This window comes from Amblyomma mixtum, chromosome 10, assembly GCF_055824585.1.
Source record: "Amblyomma mixtum isolate Tamu chromosome 10, ASM5582458v1, whole genome shotgun sequence".
In the NCBI taxonomy this organism is placed as follows: Eukaryota; Metazoa; Arthropoda; class Arachnida; order Ixodida; family Ixodidae; genus Amblyomma; species Amblyomma mixtum.
Window position 1 is genome coordinate 57,343,885 of NC_143021.1, and position 26,128 is coordinate 57,370,012.

Consider the following 26,128-nt stretch of genomic DNA (forward strand, 5'->3'; position numbering starts at 1 on the left):
ACATCTTCGAATCAGGTCTTTCAGGGCATCGAATGACTGCTGATGGCGTGGCGACCATGTCCATGTCACATCTTTCCGAAGGAGTTGGTATAAGTCGTTGGCCACGGTAGCTCTTTGTTCCAAGAACCGGTCGTAGAACGTCAAGAGTCCGAGAAAAGCCTGTAGCTCCTGCTTGTTTGTTGGAGCTCGTGCTTCTGTGATCGCTCGCACTTTGTCCTCGGTAGGGTGAATGCCTTCCGCATCAATTCGGTGTCCCAGAAATTGCACCTCTGGCACCGCAAAACAGCACTTCGATTTGCTTATGCACAAATTAGCGTTTGCTAGCCTTTCGAGAACGAGCTCTAGGCGCACTGCATGCTCTTCAGTGGAAGTGCCACTGATGATGACATCGTTAAGGTAGACACAAACTCCTGGGATGCCCTGAAGCACTGTCTCCATGGATTTTTGAAATATGGCCGGGGCTGCAGCTACGCCAAAAGGCAGTCGCTTGACTTTGTACAAGCCTTTCAGTGTGTTAATTGCCAATAATTCAGCAGTTGACTCGCTCACCTTCAGCTGCTGATACGCCTGGGTGAGGTCCAATGTGCTGAAGACTCTTGCGCCACGCAGTACACTGAATACTTCTTCAGGTGTCGGTAGCGGGTAAGAGGACGCTTTAGTCGCAAGATTGACGGTGCTCCGGTAGTCTCCGCAGAGGCGTATGGTTCCGTTCTTCTTGCGAACTACGACAAGTGGTGTGGCCCATTCTGAATGCTGCGTCGGCTCGATGACACCTTGCTGCTCCAGTTTGTCCAACTCTTTTTCAACTGAATCTCGGAGAGCAAACGGCACCGGCCTGGCCTTCAGAAATTTGGGTTGCGCGTTGTCCAACAACTCCAGTGTGACCGGGGGCCCTTCGTTTCCTGGAATCTCTTCCGAGAATACTCTTTCGTATTTCTCTTGCAGTTGCTCAACCATGTTCTGGCTCGGCGTCTGGTGTATGCCGCATATCATCACGCCTAGTGGAGAAAACCAGTTTCTCCCTAGAAGGCTTGATCCTGTGCCCTTCACAACAAGCAGAGGTAGCGTATGGGTCTGGCCGTTGTAGTTAACCTGCACGTTGGCAGAGCCCAATAGTGGCAGATTCTGTCCTGACCACGTTCGCAGGTGCGTGTCGTCTTGTTGCAGGGCGGGTGCGTCAGATGGCCATGAAGTTCGGAACGTGTCCTCACTGATCAGAGTACAGGCTGCGCCGGAGTCCACCTCGAACTTAATCAGCTGGTGATGTACGCTTACTTCTGTAAAAATCTTCGGTCGCGTGCCGAGATTCATGGTGTTCAGGTCGTACAACACAGATGGTGTTGCTGATGTTGTTCCATGGAGATCAGATAGCGGCGTATTCTCTGAGGCGTTGACGCTGTGATTAGGCTGGGAAGGTGACTTTATCTTGGCAAGTCTCCGTTTCGTAATGCATGCTCTTTCGATATGCCCTCGCTTGTGGCAAAAATTACACGTGGCTGACTGGAATCGACATCCCTGGGGGTTGTGTTGGTCGTCACACCGCCAGCAGCGTTGTGCCTTTTTGACCGATTTTACAACAACAGAAGGCTTGCGCACCTGGTTGCTGATCTGGTGTACCGGCTCGGTGTTCCGGCGAATCCCTCTCTGCTGGTGACCGGCGCTCTCCGCTCGAACGGCGATGTCGTAAGCTTTGCTGAATGTGAGGTCCTTCTCAGCGAACAGGCGCTGCTGCAGTGACTCGTCACTCAGTCCGCACACAAATCTGTCGCGTAACATCACGTCCAAGGGAAGCATGGTGGTGTTAGCAGAAGAAGCTGCGTCTCCCTCCTGCCCGGTAGCTGTTGTCGACAGCGTTCCAAAATTGCAGTCGGCAGCGAGCTTCTTGAGCGCGGCTACGTAGGCGCTCACAGTTTCTCCTCCCAGTTGATCTCGTCGTTGGAAGCGAGCCCGGCTGTAGACCTCGGATGGCCTTGGGTCGTAGTGCTTTTGCAGCGCTTTTACGATGTCGTCGTAAGACACTGCCGCTGGTGTGCTTGGCTGAATAAGGGCGCAGACAGTATCGTAGGTCTGCTCCCCGCACAGCGTCAGCAGGTTGGCCCTCTTCAAGGCTGGGTCTGTGATGTTGTTAGCTTCAAAGTAGAACTGAAGGCGTCCAACCCACGATGACCACGATGAGCCGTTGAACTCTGGTATCTGATTGGGAAACCCTCGCGTAGCCATGGCTTGTCAATAGCGTTGCGTAGCGCGGGTCGAATCCACTTTCTCGTCGCCACTGTCGTGTCCGGTCGCTGTGTTGAATGCAGCGAAAGACGCACACGGTACTTTAAGACTTCGTTTGTTTAAAGCCGATGAGGGTGCGACCAGCGTCGACCGAGGCAGGAGCCGAACTGGCCGCCCGAAGAAAGGAGGGAGCGGAGAAGCGTCCACGGGAGGGAGTGGCTTCCCAAAACAGGAGGAGGATGCGGGGGCGCACCATGGGGGGGCATCTGGCGACAGAGTGCGACGAGGGGCAAGTGGTCGTTAGGAGGAGGATGCGGGTGGTCGTTAGGAGGAGGATGCGAGTGGTCGTTAGGAGGAGGGTGCGGGGGCGCACACACACAAAAGCAATAAGGGGACACAACAGCAAGCGAATTTGGGTCTCAGGGCCACCACACAGCCCTCACGCAAGCTGAAATGGCAGACGTGCCTCTGTTACTTGGACGTCATCGTTGTCTTTTGGGCAGATTTCTCTACTCACCTCACGCGCCTGCAGCAGGTTCTGACTTGCCTCACCGACGCCGGACTGCAGCTGAATCTCAAAATGTGCCACTTCGGAGCTCGGCAGTTGACCATCTTGGGGCAAGTCGTCTCCAAGGAAGGGATTCTCCGTGACTCGGCCAAGCTTCATGCTGTGGCGCAATTTCCTAAACCGGTCTTGCTCAAGCAACTTCGAAGCTTCATAGGTCTGTGTTCCTATTTCCGAAGCTTCGTACGCAATTTTGCCTCCATCATTGCGCCACTGACGAACCTACTTGGCGGGAACAGTGACATATTATCTGGCTGGTCGGCCGAGTGCGAAGAAGCCTTCACTACCCTGCGCCTTCTTTTGACTTCACCGCCAGTATTCCGACACTATGACCCCACAGCGCCTACCGAGGTCTATACGGATGGAAGTGGCGTTGGCCTCGGAGCTGTCTTGGCCCAGCGAAAAGATGGTTTTGAAGAATACGTCCTCGCCTATGCGAGTCGCGTGCTTACCAAAGCTGACTCCAACTACTCCGTTGCAAAGAAGGAATGTTTAGCTATTATATGGGCGCTAACAAAATTCCGACCCTATCTATACGACCGCCGGTTTGACGTCTTCACGGACCACCACGCGCTCTGCTGGTCATTGTCCCTTAGAGATCCATCCGGTCGCCTCACTCGGTGGGCTCTTCGCCTTCAAGAGTTTGACATCCGCGTCATCTACCCTTCTGGCCGTAAGCACATGGACGCCGATGCTTTGTCTCGGTTTCCCCCAACCAGCGACGCTGCCTGCTCCTCGACGACCAATCCCGTACTTTCGTCTCTCACCATCGCTGATACGCCTGCGGAGCAGCGGAAAGTCACGTGGCTTGCGTCCTTCATAGACGCCGTGTCTTCGTCACAAAATGTTGCGCCTTCTAGAACTCTACGGCGTCAAGCTCCGCACTTTGCTCTCCGGGACGGCCTTCTATACCGCCGCAACTACATGCCTGAATGTCGGCGGTGGCTTCTCGCGATTCGCCGCCATTTACAATCTGAAATTTCCGCCTCTTGCAACGCTGACCCTCAGTGTGCGCACAGTGCTGTGCTGAAGACATTCAAAAGAATTTCACAGCTTTACTGTTGGCATGGCATGAACGCCTATGTTCGAAAATATGTCTGTTCTTGCATCGCCTGTAAGCGCCGGAAAACTTCCTCTCCCCGTGTGACCGGCCTCTTACAACAACTCTCTTGCCCGGCACGTCCTTTCGATCGCGTTGGCGTCGACCTTTACGGCCCGCTTCCCTGTACCGGCTCTGGGAACCGTTGAGTTATCGTCGGCGTCGACCACCTCACCCGGTATGCCAAGAAAGCCGGCCTTCCTGCTGCTACTAGCCGCGAAGTTGCTATGTTCCTGCTCCATCAATTTGTTCTTCGCCGTGGCGCGCCGCGCGAGCTGGTAAGTGACAGAGGCCGCGCCTTCCTGTCACATTTCGTTGAAATTCTGCTGGCCGAATGTTGCATCGTACATCGAACCACCATTGCCTACCACCCTCAAACTAACGGGCTGACCGAGCGCTTCAACCGTACTCTCAGTGACATGCTCACGATGTACGTTGCGGAAGATCAGACCAACTGGGACGCTGTCCTCCCTTTCGTGACATACGCGTACAACACCGCCACGCTGGCATCCACCGGCTTTACACCATTCTTCCTTTTGTATGGGCGTGAGCCGTCGTCCGCGATGGACACCATCTTGCTTTATACTCCAGACGCCTGCGAGTGGACGCCCTTCTCCGAAGCCGCAAAGCATGCAGAGGAATGCCGCCAGTTGGCGCGCTCTTTTACCTGCGAATCCCAAGGCCGTCAAAAGCATCGCCACGATAACGTTAGCAGACAACATGTTTTTCCGGTTGGATCTCTAGTTTGGCTCTTGGTACCAGGCGAATCACCAGGACTGTCGTCAAAAATTCGCACGGAATACCACGGGCCTTATCTCTTCGTCCAGCAAACGTCGGCGATCAATTACATCGCGGAGCCGCTCAACCTCTCTTCGGATTTGCGTCATCGCGGCCGAGAAACCGTTCACGTAAGACGCCTGAAGACATACTACCACCCACTCTCCTTGCCCTCGCCATAAGTCACCAGGGTGGTTCCTCTTCGTTCCCGGGACAATTGTAGCGAACCACGACGGCCGCGCCTGTTACCGCCAGGGCAAATCACTGACGACTCGCCGACATAGACGGAGTGCCGATGAAAGACGAAGAGCCGCCGCGCTGCACGAGATCGGTTCGGGTGAACTGGCTACCATCTGCGCTGCCCGCCGTTTTGCTCGCCCCTTTTGGTATCGCTCTCCGTGAACTCCGTCCCCGTGCTATTTGTGCCGCAAACCCCTTTCAAAAGAAACACAGCTGAGCATGGTGGCAATTGCCACCACCCCGTTACAAAGGGGGCGCTCCCATCCATCCGTCCGTCCGTCCATCCACTCACCCACTCACTCACCCACTCACTCACTCACCCACCCACCCACTCACCCACCCACCCACCCACTCACCCACCCACCGACCCACCCACCGACCCACCCACTCACCCACCCACCCATCCATCCATCCATCCATCCATCCATCCATCCATCCATCCATCCATCCATCCATCCATCCATCCATCCATCCATCCATCCATCCATCCGTCCGTCCGTCGGTCCGTCCGTCCGTCCGTCCGTCCGTCTATCCATCCATCCATCCATCCATCCATCCACATCCATCCATCCATCCATCCATCCATCCATCCATATCCATTCATCCATCCATCCATCCATATCCATTCATCCATCCATCCATCCATATCCATCCAACCAGATCCATCCATATCCATCCATCCATCCACATCCATCCACATCCATCCATATCCATCCATATCCATCCATATCCATCCATATCCATCCATCCGTCCATCCGTACATCCATCCATCCATCCATCCATCCGTCCATCCATCCATCCATCCATCCATCCATCCATCCATCCATCCATCCATCCATCCATCCATCCATCCATCCATCCATCCATCCATCCATCCATCCATCCATATCCATCCATTCATCCATCCATGGTTTGGTTTGTGGTTTGTGGGGTTTAACGTCCCAAAGCGACTAAGGCTATGAGAGACGCCGTAGTGGAGGGCTCCGGAAATTTCGACCACCTGGGGTTCTTTAACGTGCACTGACATCGCACAGTACACGGGCCTCTAGAATTTCTCCTCCAAAGAAATTCTAGCCGCCGCGGCCGGGATCGAACCCGCGTCTTTCGGGTCAGCAGCCGAGCACCATAGCCACTGAGCCACCGCGGCGGCTTCATCATCCATCCATCCATCCATCCATCCATCCATCCATCCATCCATATCCATCCAACCAGATCCATCCATATCCATCCATCCATCCACATCCATCCACATCCATCCATATCCATCCATATCCATCCATATCCATCCATCCATCCATCCATCCATCCGTCCGTCCGTCCGTCCGTCCGTCCGTCCGTCCGTCCGTCCGTCCGTCCGTCCGTCCGTCCGTCCGCCCGTCCATCCATCCATCCATCCATCCATCCATCCATCCATCCATCCATCCATCCATCCATCCATCCATCCGTCCGTCCGTCCGTCCGTCCGTCCGTCCGTCCGTCCGTCCGTCCGTCCGTCCGTCCGTCCGTCCGTCCGTCAATCCGTCCGTCCGTCCGTCCGTCCGTCTGTCTGTCCGCGTCCCAACGCGGCAAACTACAGGTGACCAGCTGGGTTGAGGTCGCCTCCTGCTCCTCTCATCCCCGTCCCCCCCCCACTAACCGTCTTCGTGCTCGACGTGGAATACAAAAAACAGATCGACGTGCTCCGGGCAGAGAATGAGGTTTCGATTAAAACAGTTCACAATTTAGAGTCAAAATTAGCGTCAGCCGCTCCGAGCCCGCAGAACTCCGACGCAACGGAGAGCGACGCGGAGCTCTCGCCTGCCCTCGTGACAGGCGTCTCCGCGATGGAGGAACGCTTAACGACTACATTGCGATCTATAATCGAGATCGTCATGGACCAGACCTTCACCAAGGTCACAACTGCCGTACCCGCGGTGGGCTCAAAACACATCTTTAACAACCCCCGCCTCCTCCATCGGCCGGGGCTCATGAGGAACGCATCCCGTTCTTCGAAATTCAGCCGTCTGATCACTGATTCAGACAATGAGGAGAGCTGTCCAGCTCCTTCCGTCACTACCCTATTGAAAAAACTCTGCGTGAGTTTGCACGAGAACAGTGATTTTTGTACGATCATGTTCATTTTGCACACGAATGCGCAGAAATTGTGCGTTACCTGTACGCATTCTGTGCATCCTGTGTGTACATGATCGCGTACTGTGAGCTGAAAGACGTACACGCACACTCTTTGTGTGTAAAAAATCGTGGACTCTCGTGGAGAACTCTCTGTGCGTGGACATCTGCGTGCTGAGAGGGGGCTTGCCGAAGCTGTGCGTGCTTATGTGCATACTGAGCAAGCTCAGTGAGGCTGCGTGTGGCCATGTGTGCGTTTGCTTGCTTAGTAGCAACTTGTCGAGACTGTAAAGGCCCATTTAGGGTGAAAGCAAACAAAGTTCGAGCATTCAGTTAATGAATACTTCTCAATAATGAGCAATAAGCTCACGTTTTGCTGTTTTATAATTTTCGTCTTGGCGTAAGTACCCATTAATCATTTTCAACTTCAGCAAACAAATAACCAAAAAATTATCTTTTAGTGCAAAATGGTTCCCTTCGAAACTGCAGGGACCTGTACATGACAACATGCACACTGAGCAAGAACTTGTCAACATTGCAAGTTCATTATAAAATAATGTAAAAAACAAGCTTCTAATGACTCTTACAGCATCCTTCAGTTCTTCCTTTAACCAATTCTGAAAGTTACAGATATCTTATAGATGCATGATGAAAGCCATCCAGAGCATTTATGTTGTCGCCCGTCATGCAGACAGCCATATTTCGAAATCAGAAGCAACACAACCATTTGTTGTTTGCACTCGAAAGGAGTCAATCAATGGAATAACTCTGAAAGGGCAACAGTGTTTGTTAGGTGCAACAAACAAGCTTGGGGATATAATCAGGTTCAATCAAACATGACGTGCAGAAAGCGAATTGTGAGCTGTAACAGGAATGTTACGAGGCAATTTCTAAAACCATTTCCAAAGCAATTTCCAAAGTCATTAGCATAAATTTACATACACGTAAAAAAGCCATGTAAGCCTACATGAAAAGACAGTTTTGAATTCACAGTTGGTGTCAAAAGTTCAGAAATTAGTGCCCTCTCTCAATTTCAGTGACAAATCACAGATCGATTAATTAATTCCCAGTATGGCTCCAGAACAAATCCAATGAATCTCAAATGTGCGAAGTATATATACCACACATGTTGCCTGATTAGCACCAGCATTGCATGATGCATGACGAAGTATCACACTCTTCATTCTTCTTCAATCTGTTTTGAAATTTGCACTACCACAAAGACCATCTGGATGGACTATGATTCCATCATATTGCTGAGAGTCACATTTGGAGACCAAGAGCAACACAACAGTGTGCTGCACATGAGTGGATATAATGCACTGGGACAACTGTGCACAGTAAGGAACGCTTGTAAGGCGTCAGGTATTTGCTTGGGGAATGTAATCAAGTTCAGTCATGTTTCATGTGTAGAAAGGAAGATAAAAGTTGTAGCAGAACTATGAAATCCAACATCCAATACTGAACTTCCCCACGTGATCTACACACACATAAAAAGCACGAAAGGATAAGCTCAGCGGTACTGTTAAGTTTGATGCCCTTTGAGGTTTGACTTGCGCGTCTGTATGCAACCATCAAATACCATCTTGAAGTTACCAGAATGTCCAAAACAACTTTGTTGAACTGTTCTACTCTAAACTGAAATACTTTTCCTTAAAACATTTTTTTTGCAACATGCTGTGTAGCTAATTATAAAATAAAGAAAAGAAGCTGATAAAATTTTCTCATCTCAAGCGTACTGATAAGTACACAAATCTGAGTGCTTTCAAGAGAGGTGACGCACCCGGTATTCAGTGTCCAGAAGCATACATAATGCTGCAGAATCCTATAGCAAGAAAATTTCTTTTAGTTGACAAATGGCTATGTCTGGTCACAAAGTCAATACCAAGTAAGGCGCATATCCTAACCTGCAATTACATGAATCTGCACGTGCTTCATAGGCTGTAACTCCGCCAATAACTGCTACATATTTCCCACCTCTAGCACGAGTGCGGAATCAATATACAGCATGGAAACAGCAGTTTTGTTGCTTTAGCTTCTTTACTATGCTGTTTAGGCAAGAGACGAGTTGAAATATTTGCATGGGCAGTTCTCGATTGAAGTAACGTAAAAAACATCCGCACTCCTTTCTGCTGAAGCGACTGGTGGACCACTTTTGCATGTCGCATCTCGTATGACTTGCTAAGGGTCCAGACTGACACACGCACTTCGTCAAACCTTCACAGAAAACACTCTTCGCTTTTGCTATAAGCTCCGGCCACAGGCAGTAAGTGTCCCGTCACCGTTCACATCGCAAAAGAAGGCAGCGCTCGCAGGCGGTCAGTTTGAGCTGACAGCGACAGGCGTTGCAGGCACACAGCCGACTAAGTTTCCGAGGAAGCCACACTGTAGAAGGGCGCCGTCTTGTAATCGAAACACACCACAGAAACAATGGCCACTGTCGCTGCTTATGAGCCAGGCATTTTTGCAACGAAGTTAGCAGAGCAATAGGCCGAAAGGTTCGACTCATCAAATGACGGCACCGCACTGCTGACCTCATTATCGTTGTCGACCAGACATCCATAACACATATGCCCCGACGGATCGCTTAATTGGGAGCTGCTACTACTCTTGGATGAGAGCGCGCCCACCGGCAGCACACACCGGTAATCCTTCTTCTTTTGCGATTCCAGCACAGTAACAGCGGCTCACAAGACCGCCCAGCAGCAGCACGAGAAAACAAGCGAAGCTCACGGCGGTGATCTCAGAAACCATGCAGCATGTCGGATAGGCTTTGGATTTGACGCGCTAGACCATGCCCACTCACGCACGCACGCACGCACGCACGCATGTACCGACACGCATATTCATGCGTCCACGCGTCACAAATTTCTCATGTTTTTAATGCTAATATGTGCACAAGAACTTAATTATTTTTGTAACGAAAGTTTCATTTGGTTTTAATCCTTTGCTATCGCACTGCCCAAAAGCATAGAGCCCGAAAGAGACGACCTGGAGGAATGCCAGGAGGCGATGCCTTTCTAAACGGGCCGAAGGAAGCCGGAACTGGCCGAAGCGCTAGCCAACGAACGCAGCGTCTGGGAAGGGACAGCATGGCGGACAGCGTTGCTGCATTTGTCGTGGTCCTCCTTTGTGGTGCCGAGGGCGTGAACCATCGCTGGTATGAGCATTTGTCACTCTTCCGATATGTGATGTGCCGACAGCAGTGAAATTCGCTGGTGCGATGTACGAAAACGTGGTAAGGTGCTGAGTAAACCTGTGTTTATAGCGTGCGTCAGCGGGCTCGACGGATAGCGCGTCGTCCTTTGCGCGCCTTCACTGGAAACGCTATGCTGACGGCGGGGCTCATTTCCTCCATGGCGGAGCAGCTGGTGGGAGACCACTACACGGGTGACATCTCGCATCTTGGGGGTAAGTTAATTTTCTTCGAACCTGTTCATTATTTCAAAGCCTTTGCGCACAACTGGCCACGTCAACACAGCTAGTACAGAGACGCGAAGACGCAGTGCCTATCGCGGCAGCACGCAGCGCTGAAAGGTTGTTTGCTGGCGGCACACGGGCATGAATGCGCGTGTAGTGTCAGTGGTCACACGGTCATGGTCAGTATGCCATGCAAATATGCACAGCTGATCCGATCGCGGGGTGCACGATATCGGCGCCGTACTGCCGCCGTACTGCCATTCATCTCTCGCCGAGAATGGAATATGTGCCCGCGAATAGATCTTCGGCCCGGGCTTTACATTCTCGCCGCATGTTACGCTGTAATTGAAGTAACAGCGCTCGAGCAGTATAACTACGTAGACTGCGATTCAGCTGTATGCCTTAGGATTGAGCTTCCTCCTCTTTCACTTGTATTTCACTTGTACTTTTATAAATTGTGTATTTAAGGTACGAAGCTCCGTATGATCCAGCTGCGTTCGTACTTATAGCCGAGCCAGTGTAGTCGAGCCTTGAATAGCAGAACGGTGAGATAAAAACAAATTGCTCTGAAGTTTTTCGCCTCTATTTTGGCATTCGCTTTTTCATACTTTGGCTCGGAGCTGAAATGGTACAAACAACTGCAAAATGCACACAGGTGCCCTAGCTCCATTTGGCCTAAATCCCGAAGTTGCAGTGAAATTTAAGGGTAATTGAGCCTTTAATATGTACGAAGAATAAACTTAATTGTTTCATGATTATAACCAATGGCGCAAATAAATCTGACTTTGACTTAAATATGCTGAGGTACCTCTCCAATACCTTATTTGATGTTAAAGGAAAAAGTGTGGTTTTTCTGCAATTGGCACTATTAATTCATCATACCTGTGAGAATGTGAAATCAGTGCTAATCATGCCAGATTTCAAATTGAGGGACGCATGCAGAATTTGAAGCAAACCAGCCTTCAATTGAAAATATCGTTCTGCTGTGGTCTGTTCTTTTGAATGGTGGCATGTATTGTAGAAACGATGCTGGATATCGATATGCAAGTGATGTCTCGTCTGAGGCTAGCTTGTGAATGACTGCCGTGGTTATGAATTTCTTGTTGCCTGGCCCACTTCGAAATGTGGTTAAACAGTCGTGTTCCATTCTGCGACCGGCTCCTTTTTGTGCCTTGCATTTTGCCTTACATGCTTGATTCTAGTCCATTTTTTGCACTGTGCTGCTGTTAAATGTGTCTTTTTACCTTGCAGCAAGCTCCACATAGCTTTACCAGCAATGCCTCTTCCAAGCTCTCCAGTATAGCTGTGCCAGCCTTTCACTTGGTGCTAGGATGCCCAGCAAGCAAGCAGGCTTTTGAGGTAAGCACTGAAGACATCTTCCGACACAAGTAGCTTTTATTTTCCTAGTCCACTGCTACTTGTGTGACCCCTCGTTATGTTGATTTTTGCAAGTTAGGTTGCCTATTAAGGGCTCTCTTTTGTTTTTCACCTGCTGCTGTGGCCTACTGCATTGGTGTTCGGCTACTGAGCCCAAAGACGCGGGATTGAATTGTGGTGGCTTCGTTTCGACAAGGCGAAATGCATATTTGCTCGTATGTTATGCAATGTCAGTGCATGTTAAAGAATCTTTGGTGGTCGAAATTTATGCACAGCCCTCCTCTATGAATGGAGCTATTGTTCAACTTTGAGGCATTAAAAGGACACTGATGGCAAGCTGAAGTTGACCTGTGATGATGAAGTTCCGCATCCTAACCACAAAGACGACACTTTTTCTGAAAGTGGAGCTTTATAAGCCAGAGAAAGCAAAACATACAATTGTCATCAGCACCGGCTGATATCGGAAATAAATTGCGATGCGCTGACTCCGTTTTTTTTTGGCACAGATTCCAGAGGCTAGGCTGAACTGCCATTCACCTCAGAACGGTTATCATGGAGTCCTTTGTGTAGACTTCATGAGTTCAAATCGAGTGTCGGGAAAATTTTTAAATGTAATTTTTGCGCCAATCATTGTGTTGATGGCCTTTGCGCTGCTGTTAAAACCCGGGATAGCAGTATGGTATCCCATAAAACTAGGTTCAGGACTTGCAGGAAGTGGTTTATCACATTCCGCTAGCTTGTGCAAGAAACTACTTCAGGGATATGTGCAGGTGTCTTTAATGTGTTCCTGAGTGAGCACTAACTCGTTAGGGGGAAGGCAGCTTCTAATCTGGCACTACAGTGCCAATGTCGTGAGTGTAAATCATAAGATGACCCATCAGTGTGTACGCCTGATTTCTGTGACACTTCAGTGGTGTATAGAAGTGGTAAACAAATCTGTAAGGTATTTGATGCATATCTCCAAGGCAATGGCTGTATGAGTAGCGAAGCCATTAGTCAATCTTCAACGGAAAGAATTTTCTCTTTTAGATGACGTGCTTGTATATCAGTGACAGTTATTTGTTGTCCTGCCTTTCGCTGGTGTGGGTCATGTGTGGCGCATCTTCATGCGAGCCTTCTTTTCCTTCACAAAAAATTCAATTGATAGTCCAACCTGTTTTCGTCTCTTTTCCTGTGTTGCATCTTTTGGCTGGTTTTAAATCTGTAACTGAGCTCAGACCGTGATAATTACAGCCGGAAAACAGGGCTACTGAATGTGAGCTTGGCATACATGCGTACTGTATGTGTGAAAGTGCAGTTTACAATATTCAGAAATGCTTGATAGCCTTACAAGAATCTAAAATTTTGTTGGAATTCCTATTTGTTCTCTGTTCAAGTGTTGAGAGTTTTTCCGCTTCATCGTGTGATTAGAGCCACTTTGGTACTTAAGCTGAAATCTTTTCTTTAGCCTGCATGTTTCTCACTTTTGGGACAGAAATGTGGAGGCTAATTAAAAGAGTTCAGCTTAAAAGAGTATAGACACCTAATCTTGGTGGCATGTTTTCTTCTCTATAATGCTGCGGAAGACACTACTATGCATGAATCACCATCTGGTATTCGCGTGAGACCGCTGAATAATTTATAATCAACTTTTTCTGCCATCCTGTTTCGGTGAACAATTTGACTATGGCTATGACATCAAAGAGAGGTTATAAGTCACGTGAGGCGTGGAAAAACTGCACTTATAATCGCTGCTTCATCATTTTAATTCGCTACAGCGCTGACACAAGCATTCCTTAAGAGCCAGAAGTACCAATTGTATTGCAGTTTTTCATGCCTCACGTGACCAATAACCTCGCTTTGACGTCACAGCCATCATTCAGCTGTCGAAACCGAAACAAATACAGCAGGAGAAAGAAATTTGATTATAAATTATTTAGCGGTCATAGGAGGATGCCATGTGGTAATTCGTGTATAATACTTTATGCCTTATTACAAAGAAAAAAACACGTGCCAAACGATAAGGATAGCAAAGTGAGCTATGGAAAGAAAAATGATAAGTCTAACATTAAGAGACCAAAAGGGGGCGGAGTGGGTGAGGGAACAAACGCGGGTTAATGACATGCTACTTGAAATTAAGAGGAAGAAATGTGCCTGGGCGGGGCTTGTAATGGGAAGACAACATAACCGCTGGTCCTTAAGGGTAATGGAGTGGATTCCAAAAGAATGCAAGCATAGCAGGGGGCGGCAGAAACTTAGATGGGCGGATGAGGTTAAGAAGTGTACGGGGATATGGTGGCCACACCTAGCAAAGGACAGGGTTAATGTGGAGACATGGGTGAGTCCTTTGCCCTGCAGTGGGCCTAGTCAGGCTGATGATGATGGTATGTGTCGCACCTGCTGCTTCGTGCTATCAGCTGGCCCATGCTTGGCCGACCAGACTAGCCAAATTTGTGATGTGGGTTTTCTATTGCACCTGCATTTGTGTACACAGAGGACTTGAATGGTAGCAGGCGATCCTGTGCATGTGTTCACGCCACAGCACACATGACCCACACTGAAAGCTTCTCTGCCTTTAGTAAGACAGCTGCATCAGTCTGGGGCATAACGTATCCCAGTGCTAGAGTATGAGTAAATTGCTCTCGAATTTTAATCTGGTATCAGGTAGCATAGCGCAAAAGAAGGCTAGCGCGGCTGCCTAATATTCTCTTGGGCAGCTATGTTGGATTTTCAGTGCCTGTTAGTGTAATCCGTGAAAGTTCACTGTAAACCATTCGTTTCGATGTAAATTAGGAAGTCCTTAGAGCCCTGTACTTTTTAATGATAACAAGGTAATGCAGTAATTCAATTGTACCTGTTCTCTTTCAACACAGTAAAGTGCTGCTGGGTCGAGTTCGCAGTTTTACTTTGTAGGTGTGCTCAGGCTGTCATCATCATCATCAGCAGCAGCAGCCTGACTACACGCACTGCAGGGCAAAACCTCTCCCATGACTCTCCAATTAACCCTGTCCTCTGCCAATTGTGGCCACCGTATCCCCGCAAACTTCTTAATCTCATCCGCCCACACAATTTTCTGCCGCCCCCTGCTACATTTACCTTCTCATGGAATCCACTCTGTTACCCTCAAGGACCAGCGGTTGTCTTGCCTTCGCCTTACATTCCCTGCCCGAGCCCATTTCTTCCTTTTGATTTCAAATAGGATTTCATTAACCCGCGTTTTTTCCCTCACCCACTCCGCCCGCTTCCGGTCTCTTAACGTTACACCTATCATTTTTCTTTCCATAGCTCGCTGCGTTGTCCTTGAATTAAGCTGAACCCTCATTGTTAGCCTCCACATTTCTGCCCCATAGGTGAGTACCAGTAAGATACAGCTGTGTTAGACTTTTCTCTTGGGGGATATTGGCAACTGGCTTTCACGATCTGAGAGAACCTGCCATATGCGCTCCACCCCGTTCTTATTCTTCTAGTTATTTACCTCTCATGATCCGGATCAGCGGTCACTACCTGCACTAAGTATACATATCCTCTTACTACTTCTAGCACCTCGCTACCAATTGTGAACTGCTGTTCCCTTGCTAGGCTGTTGAGCATTACTTTGGTTTTCTGCGTGTTCATTTCTAGCCCCACAATTCTGCTCTGCCTGTCTAACTCATTCATCATGCTTTGCAGTTCATATCCTGAGTGGCTTAGCCAGGCAATGCCATCAGGGAATCTCAAATTACTTAGGTATTCTCCAGTAACTCTTCTCCCCAACTGTTCCCATTTCAGGCCCCGGAATACCTCCTGTAAACAGACAGTGAATAGCATTGGTGAAATCGTGTCTCCCTGCCTGACACCTTGCCTTATTGGAATTTTATTGCTGACCTTATGGAGAACTATGGTAGCTGTGCAGTCGTTATAAATATCTTCCAATATTTTCACATAACACTCTTCTACACCCTGATTCCACAATGCCTTCATGACAGCTGTGGTTCCACCGAGTCAATTGCTGTCTGGTAGTCAATGAAGGCTATATATTGGGGTTGGTTGCATTCTGCCCATTTCTCTATCACCTGATTGATTGCATGAATGTGGTCTCTTGTTGAGTATCCTTTATGAAAGCCTGCCTGATCATTTGATTGATTGAATTCGAAGGTTGTCCTGAGTCTATTAGTGATTACCTTAGTAAATACCTTGTAGACAATGGATAGTAAGCTGATCGGTCTGTAAATCTTCAAGTCCTTGACATCTTCTTTCTTATGAATTAAAATAATGTTCGCATTCTTTCAAGCTCCTGATACGCTCGTGGTCACGAGGCAAGCGTATGCAGGGTGGCTAGTTTCTCTAGCATAATCTCTCCTCCATCCTTCAACAAATCTGCTGTTACCTGATCCTCACCAGCTGCTTTACCCCTTTGCATTGCTCCTGAGGCTTTACTTCCTCCCTCGTTACTGGCGGGTGTCCCATTGCTGTGCTCTACTGCCTCTCTCTGTAACCTTCTGATTGTAACCTTCTGATTACACTACTGTAGAGATTTGTGTAGAACTCTTCGGCTACTTTAACTATCTTATCCATATTGCTTATGACATTGCCCTCTTTGTCTTTCAGCGCATACATCTGGTTTTTACCAGTGATTAGTTTTCTCTTCACTGATTTTAGGCTACCTCCATGCTTTAGAGCATGCTAGGTTTTCTCCATGTTAAACTTTCTTATGTTGGCTACCTTGCACTTATAATTAACTTCGATAGCTCTCCTAGTCCTATTCTATCTCTGAAATTAGACGTCCTGATGCTTTGGCGTTTCTTCATCAGATCTTTCGTCTCCTGAGATAGCTTGCAGGTATCCTCTCGAATGATCTGACCACATACTTCTGCAGCATGCTGCAATGAATTTAAATATGTATTTAAAGATAACAGTTAAGGTGGGAGATTGAGCTTTGAGATTTGCACTTCAACTCGGGAGTTATGCCGCTGCTACACAGAATACTTGATCGCCGTAGAGATATTTCATCATCTCGCACCAAACTGCTGTGGAGCCACTGTCACAGTTGATAATTTTGCTGGGAAGCTGTTGTAGCACTCACGCAGTTTTGAAAAGGTGGTATTCATTGTTTTTGTGCTATTGGCAACAGTGATAATACGCTTGCTGCAGTGTTTTGTGGCCAGCCTTCTTTTTTTTCAGTGAAATAAGTTGTACATTTCATGTTGAGTATTCTCTCAGCGATTAAATTGCTTTGATTTTATTCCTTAGTGTAAGTTGCGAGTGCTCCATGTCTGAGTGCAAATTTCTACCACTGAAAAGCCTTCAAAATCTTGATAGATGTCCACACTGTTCTAGGGACTCTGTGGCTATTGGAAATGCCCATTTAGCTGCATTCAAGTGCCACTGAGTTGATGGCCATTTGAAAGCCTTCAAAATGCCTGTGTGACACGGTTATTAGATTTTGTGCAGGTTTGATGCTGAGCAGCCTGCGTGCTTGAGTCGGGTTTTCCAATGTCTGTATTTCAAACCTGATACTTTTCGAAATTATCATTAGTTCATTAATGGAAGAACTACTTGTGCCCTTTTCTGGAATTTCCAGAAAACAAATTAACTGAATTTTTTTGCATATACTGCTGCCTTTTTGCAGGTGCTGCATAGTGAGAACCTGGATCAAGACGCCAACCTGCTGGACTTGGAGAAGCTGAAGAAATTGTTTAGCCACTGTGTGGCACCCGTCATGAGGGATGTGGCATTAATAAAGCCAGTTAAGGTGACCTTATCTATGTCCTTTTGCAAGCATGCTACACACATGAGAGTCATCCCACGAAGCACCATTGCTGCAAAGCTTGTTATCTCACAACATGCATGCTGAAGAGGCAGTGACGGACAGGTGAGGAGGCCTTTAGGTAGGGCATTGGCGTAACGTGTTGAGCAGTGATGTAGGAGCCTTGCAGCCATGCAAGGTATTATCGGTATCATGATGGTAACTCCATTTGACACTGTCTAGTGCTCTGTGAGCCAGACAAGGCTCTTGAACATTCTGGGACTCACCCTTGGCTCTCGGACATTCTGGAAGCCCCACCCGGCTTGCGCATATCACGCGAGGATGTCTGCTGCTGTACGAGCCTTACGCGGCTTGCGCACTTTATGTGACAGATGTGTCGCATTTGAGAGCTTGCTCGGCTTGCGCAAATTGTGTGAAATATGTCTCGCGTTCTGCGACCTCGCTCAATCGTCACAATGTGCGTGGCAATAAACACGCAAAGATAGGCACGCAGAATCCACGTTCAGTATTTTCAATAGGGTACCCCCTTGATGGCGCAAGTAGGTGTGTATGGCGCAGCCACTCCCTCCTCCTCCCCCTAAAATTATAAATCACGGCGAGGCACCTTAGTCAAAGGCGTTCTGCCATCTTCAATGCCGCCATATGTCAACTTCAATAACATCATGGAACTGTAGAGGCTTTAAGGATCGCATTAAGAGGGCCAATTTCGGCCTCTACCTTGAAGCCTTCGAGTTCCTATTAGCCGTGATTGCCCTCCAGGAGCAAAGCCTGGGAGCCACACTTTCAAATTACACGACGTTCCAACAAGATACCGCGTCTTGTCTTCTCGCTCACAAAGCCTACAAAGCCAAATTTGTGGATCTCGACCTCCAGCTTGAGTATTACTATGTAATGGTTAATATCCTACCCACTCCTCCGCAGGGACACACCGTTGCATATACTCAACGCGTACTGCTCTCCCAAACTCAAGAAAGTGACTTTTGCGGACCTTTTTTGCCTCGCGCTAGGAGTAGCGGGTTGCGAATCCCTTCTGATTTTGAGGGTACTTTAACGCTCCCAGTAAGCTGTAGGGGTATCGCAATTAGGAGTTCCGCGAGCGTAAGCTGGTGGAGCTTGCGTCCGCGTTGGGTCTCACCCTCCACACGGACCCCGTCCACCCAACCCGGCTAGGAAACTCCGTGACACGGTACCGTATTTTCCGGTGTATAAGACGCAGCTTTTTTTCAAAAATCTTGCTGGTGCGTCCTATACAAAGGTGCGTCTTATAAGCGAATTTTTCGGCTTTTTTATTTTGCGAGTTCAGATATTACTCAGCTTCATGTTCAAGCTTTCTTTCACCGGAAAAATATCACTACCAATAACGCGGTTGTAACGCGGCTATAATACGGGGACCGCCATGCGCAACTTTTTTAGGTGAACTTTATCATGAAACGGCGGGGATGATGACTTCCGGGATCATAAACACGCGGTCGTTTCGGAGGCCCCAAGCAAAACTAATGTGAAATCACAAAAGATGGCGACAATCGCGCTTTTCGTCATTGTCGAGACAAGCCAAGACAAGCCGGCATTTTTTTTAGTCTCCCTTTGTAACTTTGTTTGCTCTGTGTACGTAGTGCGTGCGTTGTGCAAAGAGAATGTTTCAGCTGCATTGCCTTCAGAAATGGGCAAACTTTTTGATAGCACATCCGAAGATGAAGACTTCGAACGTTTTAAGTAAAAACAAAATGATGTTATGGACATAAGGAGAGTTCTTTCGTTTTTTCTTTTTGCTAAAACGTGAGCGGGTATGACATGAGTGTTGCCTTATAGATCACTCAGCATTCCTTAAGAACTCACACGTACGGTGCATTTAACGATGGTCACACAAGCATATTTAATCAAGCCTCACTAGCCTGACTACATAAATTGGGGTGCGTCTTATACACGGGTGCGTCTTATATACCAACTTTTTCAGAGACAGCCTGCATATCTGGCGGGTGCGTCTTATACAAGGGTGCGTGTTATACACCGGAAAATATGGTATACGTGTCCAGACTTCACCTTCACTCACAACATACGACGCGCAGACTGGCTCAACACCATGGAGACTCTCGCTAGCGACCACTGCATTCTTAACACTACCCTACGCACACGCCCACTCAAACATCCCAGAACACAAGTCCGTATCCCAGAGTGGACAAAATTCAGACAAAATTTTGACTCCTTGATAATACATCCACTTTCGAGCAAGGCTACCCAGCATGGTCCTAACAGCTGCTGACACACCTTTGCTCGCATGAAACTCAGGCCTAGCTCCCAGATGTGGTCACGGACGTTGACAACCACCTTCTACACCTCTGTAAAGGCCGTCGCAGACTCATCCGTCGTTGGCGACGGCAGAAACACAAGAGAAAGCTGAAAGCTCGAATTAACGAGCTTACCGAAAAACCGGCACAGCACGTGGCCCAACTCGCCGACTCCTACTGAGTGGATAGATGTAACACGGCGGCACGGCGGCACTACCGGGCACTGCGGCACTACCGGCATGCGGTAGAATAGTCATTTTGCCTTCATTGTGCAGATGGTCATCGGAGCGCTGCCTCCGACCAGCGCCAGCATCAGCCACTTGCCCGAGGAAAATGCCTTCGATCGCGGAATCACCACCGCCAAGTTCCACGTGCGAGACGCGCTGACACCGCATCTGGATGTTAACTGGCTACACCGATCGTCACCGGGCACATGCGCGGACCACTGCACGCACGGATCGCTACCAGCGCCACCGCAGATCAACAGTATATACTGCCTCCCCGAACACCACGCGGTCACTGGGCACGGCGGCACTACCGGCATGCGGTGGAATAACTACTTTGCCTTCATTGAGCAGGTAAGAAAAGAATTTGGAAATTGTTACCGTTCAGATGACCGCTTTCTAATAGTGCTGCCGTGCCCGCAGCTTCAGAGTATAGTGCACGATACTGCAGTGTTTCTTGGAAAATTGTTGCTTTTAGGAGGTGATGGGGAAACTAACCCTGGCCCTGAGCTTGCGCAGATTGCAAAACAACTAAAGGACATTGCTTGCGACATAAAAGACATAAACGAAAAATGACTCAGAGAAATAGATAAGAAACTGGATGCATTGTCAGTGTTAGAAACCAAGATTACGTCTTGGTAGAATGAAGTTTCCCGCATGACTAAAATTATTGATACACTAGAAAGACGGATTGACAATTTGGAAAACCGGAGCAGAAGATCGAATCTAGTAGTGTATGGCCTAGAAGAGGAGGATGAAGAGAACAGCGAAACTCTAGAGCAGGCGGTTAAGAAAAAAATTATTCAAGATACTCTGGGGCTTGACCAGGTCGCCATCCAAAGAATTCGTAGATTAAGGCGACCAGAGAGCAACAAGATCCGCCCGGTTATCTCTAAACTATTAGATTCGAGACAGAAGACAGCTATATTGAAGAACGGTCGGAAGCTAAAGGACACAAGATTCTGTATTGGCGAAGATTTTTCCCCCAGAATTCGTGAAATCAGGAAAAATCTTTGGGCGAGCGCGAAAGAAGAACGCGAAAGAAAAGAAAAGGTGTACTTGGCCTTCAACAGGTTATTCATCAACGGCTGTGCATATGTCTGGGACTATGAGAAGAATAATCGCGTACCTCTGAAGGAACATGATGGGAAGACCAACCAACCACCTCTGGAAAAAAACTCTACCGATCTAAGCCCACCAATGACTCGACGGGGAGCACGGTCAAAGAAGTGACGGTTATCAACATCAATGCGAGAAACGTTATAAATAAAGTCGAATCCCTAGAGTCTGTTCTGCTTGAGCACGAACCAGATATATTTGCGATTACTGAAACCTGGCTCTCCCAAGATGTCAGCGACGATGAAATTGTTGCACCGAACTACGAACTTGTCCCTAAAGGATCGCGCCTCCCGCGGTGGTGGCGTGGCACTTATGATACAAAAGCGCATCCCATTTGTCATGCTTCCTGAAGTAACCGGCGCTGAAGCTGTTTTCTGCAAAGTTATTTGCAACAACACCAACATTATAATTGGCAGCTTCTACAGAAGCCCTTCTTCTGGACACGAATGCATATCGGTAATTCAAGATTTCCTCCAGCAATGCTGCTGTAACTCACGAATCATTCTAATGGGCGATTTTAACCTACCAGATGTCGACTGGACTACCATGCATCACACTTCAATTATCTCCGACGCTGTAATTAATTTGATGATAAACTTTAACCTCCATCAAATCGTTCTCGATCCTACACATTCTTGATTTGATTTTAATCAGTGAACATTTCCCCGTCCATCGTGTTGCAACCCAAGTCATCGAAGGCATCCCCGACCACAAAATCCCAGTTTGTGAATTACCGCTACAATGCACCATGACATTCCACTGTCCAACCACCACCATAAAAAAACTTTGCAAAGGCAGACGACGCAGAGATACTAACTTATCTCGCCCATGAATTCGACAGCTTTGCCGAGAGCGCATCAGACAGATCTACAAACATAGACGCCACATCGCTTATCTTTAGACGCGCTGTACAGTACTGTATGACTAACTTTGTCCCGCTCAAGGTCAAACGCATCGCTAATAATAACCCTTGGATCCCTAGAGACGTCATTCACGCGCAGCGTCATGTAAAGAGGTTACGCAAAGCTATCAAGACCAAAGGTGGAAGTCATTTGAGGAAATCTAAATTAAGCAGTGCCGTTGAAAAGCTCAAGCAGGTCACGAAACAAGCGAAAGACTACTACTTCAATGTAACTTTCCCATGTTTTTTGAGAAATAATCCACACAGGTTTTGGAGCCATTTTCGTGGCCGTAAAACGGTCAGTCCGGTCTCTCTGTAGAAGATAAGGCCAATACTGCTAATATGTACAACGATTTCTTCTCAGTCTTTACTAAAGATAACGGCATCATTCCCGACTCCTGCAGTTTGCCCCTGCTAAATATTGAACCTCTCAGAATTACCGATGACGGGATTTTCAATCTTCTGCTGAACCTAGATCCAAAAAAATCAGCAGGTCCGGATGATATTCCAAATGAGTTTTTAAAAAGATATGCCGAATGGTGTAGCAAGTACCTTGGTACTATTTTTCGCAAGTATATTTCATCATCAAGGCTGCCCAGAGACTGGAAAATGGCGAAGATCATACCTATTCATAAATCAGGGGACACTACCTCACCCTCAAACTATAGGCCAATCTCTCTTACTAGTACATCATGTAAAATTTTGGAACGCATAATTTCGATGCAACCAACCTCTTTCCATCAGCATGGATTGCGACGCGGGTTATCAACCGTTACTCAACAAACAGAGGTTGTACACGATCTAGCACTTAATATTAATAACTGTAGCCAGACAGACATAATATTGCTCGATTTTTCAAAGGCATTCGACTCTGTATCACACAATAAGTTGCTAGGAAAACTAAAACTGTTATGGGGGAAGGCGAATTACAATCTTGGTTAGAAGATTTTTGGTCAAATCGGTCTCAGTTTGTGGTTTTTGAGTATGTTTCATCCAAAACAGTTCCAGTAACGTCGGGCGTTCCTCAGGGATCAGTCCTTGGTCCATTGTTATTTCTGCTCTTCATCAATGACATAACTAATGACATTATTTGGAGCATTAAGCTCTTCGCAGATGACTGCATTCTTTACAAAACAATTAACAACCGCGAAAACCATCTGTCGTTAAACAGTTCTCTAAAAAAAATAACAGAATGGTGTAACACGTGGCACATGACAATAAACACTAAAAAATCCGTTTGTACGACAGTAACAAGAAAAAAATTCACGTTTTGCTTTTCTTACTCTGTAAACGGCGTTCCATTAACGAAAACTAAACACCATTAATATCTAGGTATTACGCTGTCTTCTGATCTGAGGTCGGACTCTCACATTGCTGATATCACGTCTACTGCTTTAGGGAAACTTCTCTTTATCAGGAGACGCTTGCGGTCGGCACCAGTATCTTCTAAACTCCTGGCCTACAAAACCCTTGTAAGGCCAGTCTTAGAATACGCGAACACAGTCTGGTTCCACCAATCAATAACTAACATCACAAAACTTGAGACTATACAACGCAAAGCCCTACGAATAATTCACAATAAATACAAGCGCACAGATTCCCCAACATTGCTTGCAGCTTCCTTCGGTCTCCAAACACTATCCGCAAGAGCAAAACAAGTGCGCTTAAAATTTTTGTTTCAATTATTACACGACCAGTACAGGATAGATGTGCAAAAATACGTGACGTACTCACAATCGCCACCTTCACGGCACAAACATACAAACACACTAACCGAGTATGTGTACCATAATGACAGGTTTAAGCATTCGTTCTTCCCTCTCTCCATTAGTGAATGGAATCGCTTGGATCGTAACATCACCTGCACTCAATCCTTGTCATCATTCGTGTCACAGATAGAGCATTTGTCGTAATGCACAGTGGCGATGCAGCAACAGTGACCGCTAATCTAGGCAAGAAGACAACCCCTTCTCACTTGTCATGTATGCGATTTTAAGTGCATTCTGAAATTGTTCCTACCATTGTCGAAGATCTGTTCTGTATATTCTTTTGCTATGTCCAATTCACTTTTCCCTATCTTTGCTTTTATGCCCAGTTTGCTGCCTTTGAATAATATGTTTATATTTGTTTCTTTTTTGCACTGTACTAATTGCCCCTGCTATGGTCTTGCAATAAGACGAGCAGTATTGTAAATAAATAAAAATAAAATAAATAAATCAATAAACACGGCCGCGCGACAAATGTCCAACAGCAACACATGGCTTCTTTTTCAAGCCCTAATCGACCCCACTCAAACACGAACCGAAACACAAAAAACGTTTGCAGCGAGACACGCTCGCTTTCCCTGGGAACACGACTCAAGGGGCGCAGAAACTTCGAGACCAGTATCTGAGTACAGCCCAAGACCCCCGAGGATCTGGTACTCTTATGAAGGCAGAGAGAACCCGGAGATGGATCAACTTTCCAGCTCCATGATCTTCAGGCGGCTCTCGCCATAATAAAATGGGGTACTGCGCCAGGAAGGGGTAAGGTCAGAGTCAAGGTTTTGAAGAACTGGCACGACTTGGCATACCGGTCCGTCCTCGACTACATCAATGCGATTTGGCGCGGGGACACCCCCCTGCCAATCGACTGAAAAACGGCTTTGGACACTTTGACTCAAGTAACCTCCATCCGATCTCTCTCAACTCCTGTGTGGGCAAACTAATGGAGACCATGGTGCGGCATCGGTTATCTGCGTATCTTGAACACAAACATGTCTTTGCGAGCACCATGTTCGGATTCTGCCCACAGAGATGCGCCCAGGATGTCCTCCGGCAACTCAATCGGGAAGTTCTTGACCCCCTCAAATGCCGCCATAATGACCGGGCAGTACTCACCTTGGGTCTTAAAGGCGCATTTGACAATATAACGTATGAGATTATACTCACTGACCTGATCCAGATCGACTGTGGCCTTAGCACAATTTGATACATATGCCAATTTCTAATGGATCATGAATCCTGCATCCACATACAAGATAGCGAACATGGTCCTTAGCTACTCGGCACGCGGGGAACCCTCGAAGGCGCGGTACTTTCCCCGCTCTCTTTAATCTGGCTATAATGGCTATAATGAACCTGCCGACCCAGCTTGGTGGTGTCGCCGGCATGCAGCACGCCCTGTACGCCGATGACATCACTCTGTCGGCCACGCAGGGCAGCAGAGGGGACATTTAAACCAGACTGCAAACATCGGCGACTATCGTAGACCGTTACGCGTGCCCCTGAGGCCTTCAATGTCCCCCTCAAAAATCTGAATTTTAGCACCTCCGCCTCCCACAAAAGTGCACAACTAAAATCTCTCTTTCTCTTGAGATTGCTCCTATACGTGAAACTGATGAGATACGTGTATCAGTCGAGGTGGCCAGCGAACAAAAGCGCTTTATTGCTGAACGTACAATGCTTTTATAGTCGAAGGGATGTGGCAACCAAGGCGCGTATCTAATCTAGGCGAGCAAGATGAATTGCCGCACCAGGCATGGCACGTGTGTCATTCCCGATACATCTTCCCTCCTGTGGAGACTAGATCACAAGTACTTGGTTGAAATTGCGGTCGTATCGCAGGCGCTGCGGTGGTCTCCTATCTCTGGTAGATCGGCGCAATGGAAGCGCCTGCGGAACCGTTGAGCTCACAGTCGGTCCAGTCCCCGTGGTCCAGTCGTAGTCGCAGGCGGCGGCGCATGCGGAATGTTGTCGGAGCTCACAGGCGACTCTCCAATTGCGGCAGGGCCGTGGGTTGCAGTGCTTCACATGCTTGTCCGCTCTCCCGGTCTTCACATTTGGGGGCTTCTTGCTGGAACAGGAGATGGAAGGAGATGCTGTCTGTTGCGACGTAGTACTCTGTTGTCCTCGGTAACTACTTGATAAGACCTCGGTGCAACTGCTCCGGTAACTTGAGCTCGGCGATTCCGTGTCTTTTCTTTTACTCTGACGACATCGCCGGTTTTGAGAGGTAGTAGCGTTCTCCCCCGAGTGTCTGCCTGGGATCGCTTGAATACCGGTATGCCTGGCTGCTGCCTGAAGTC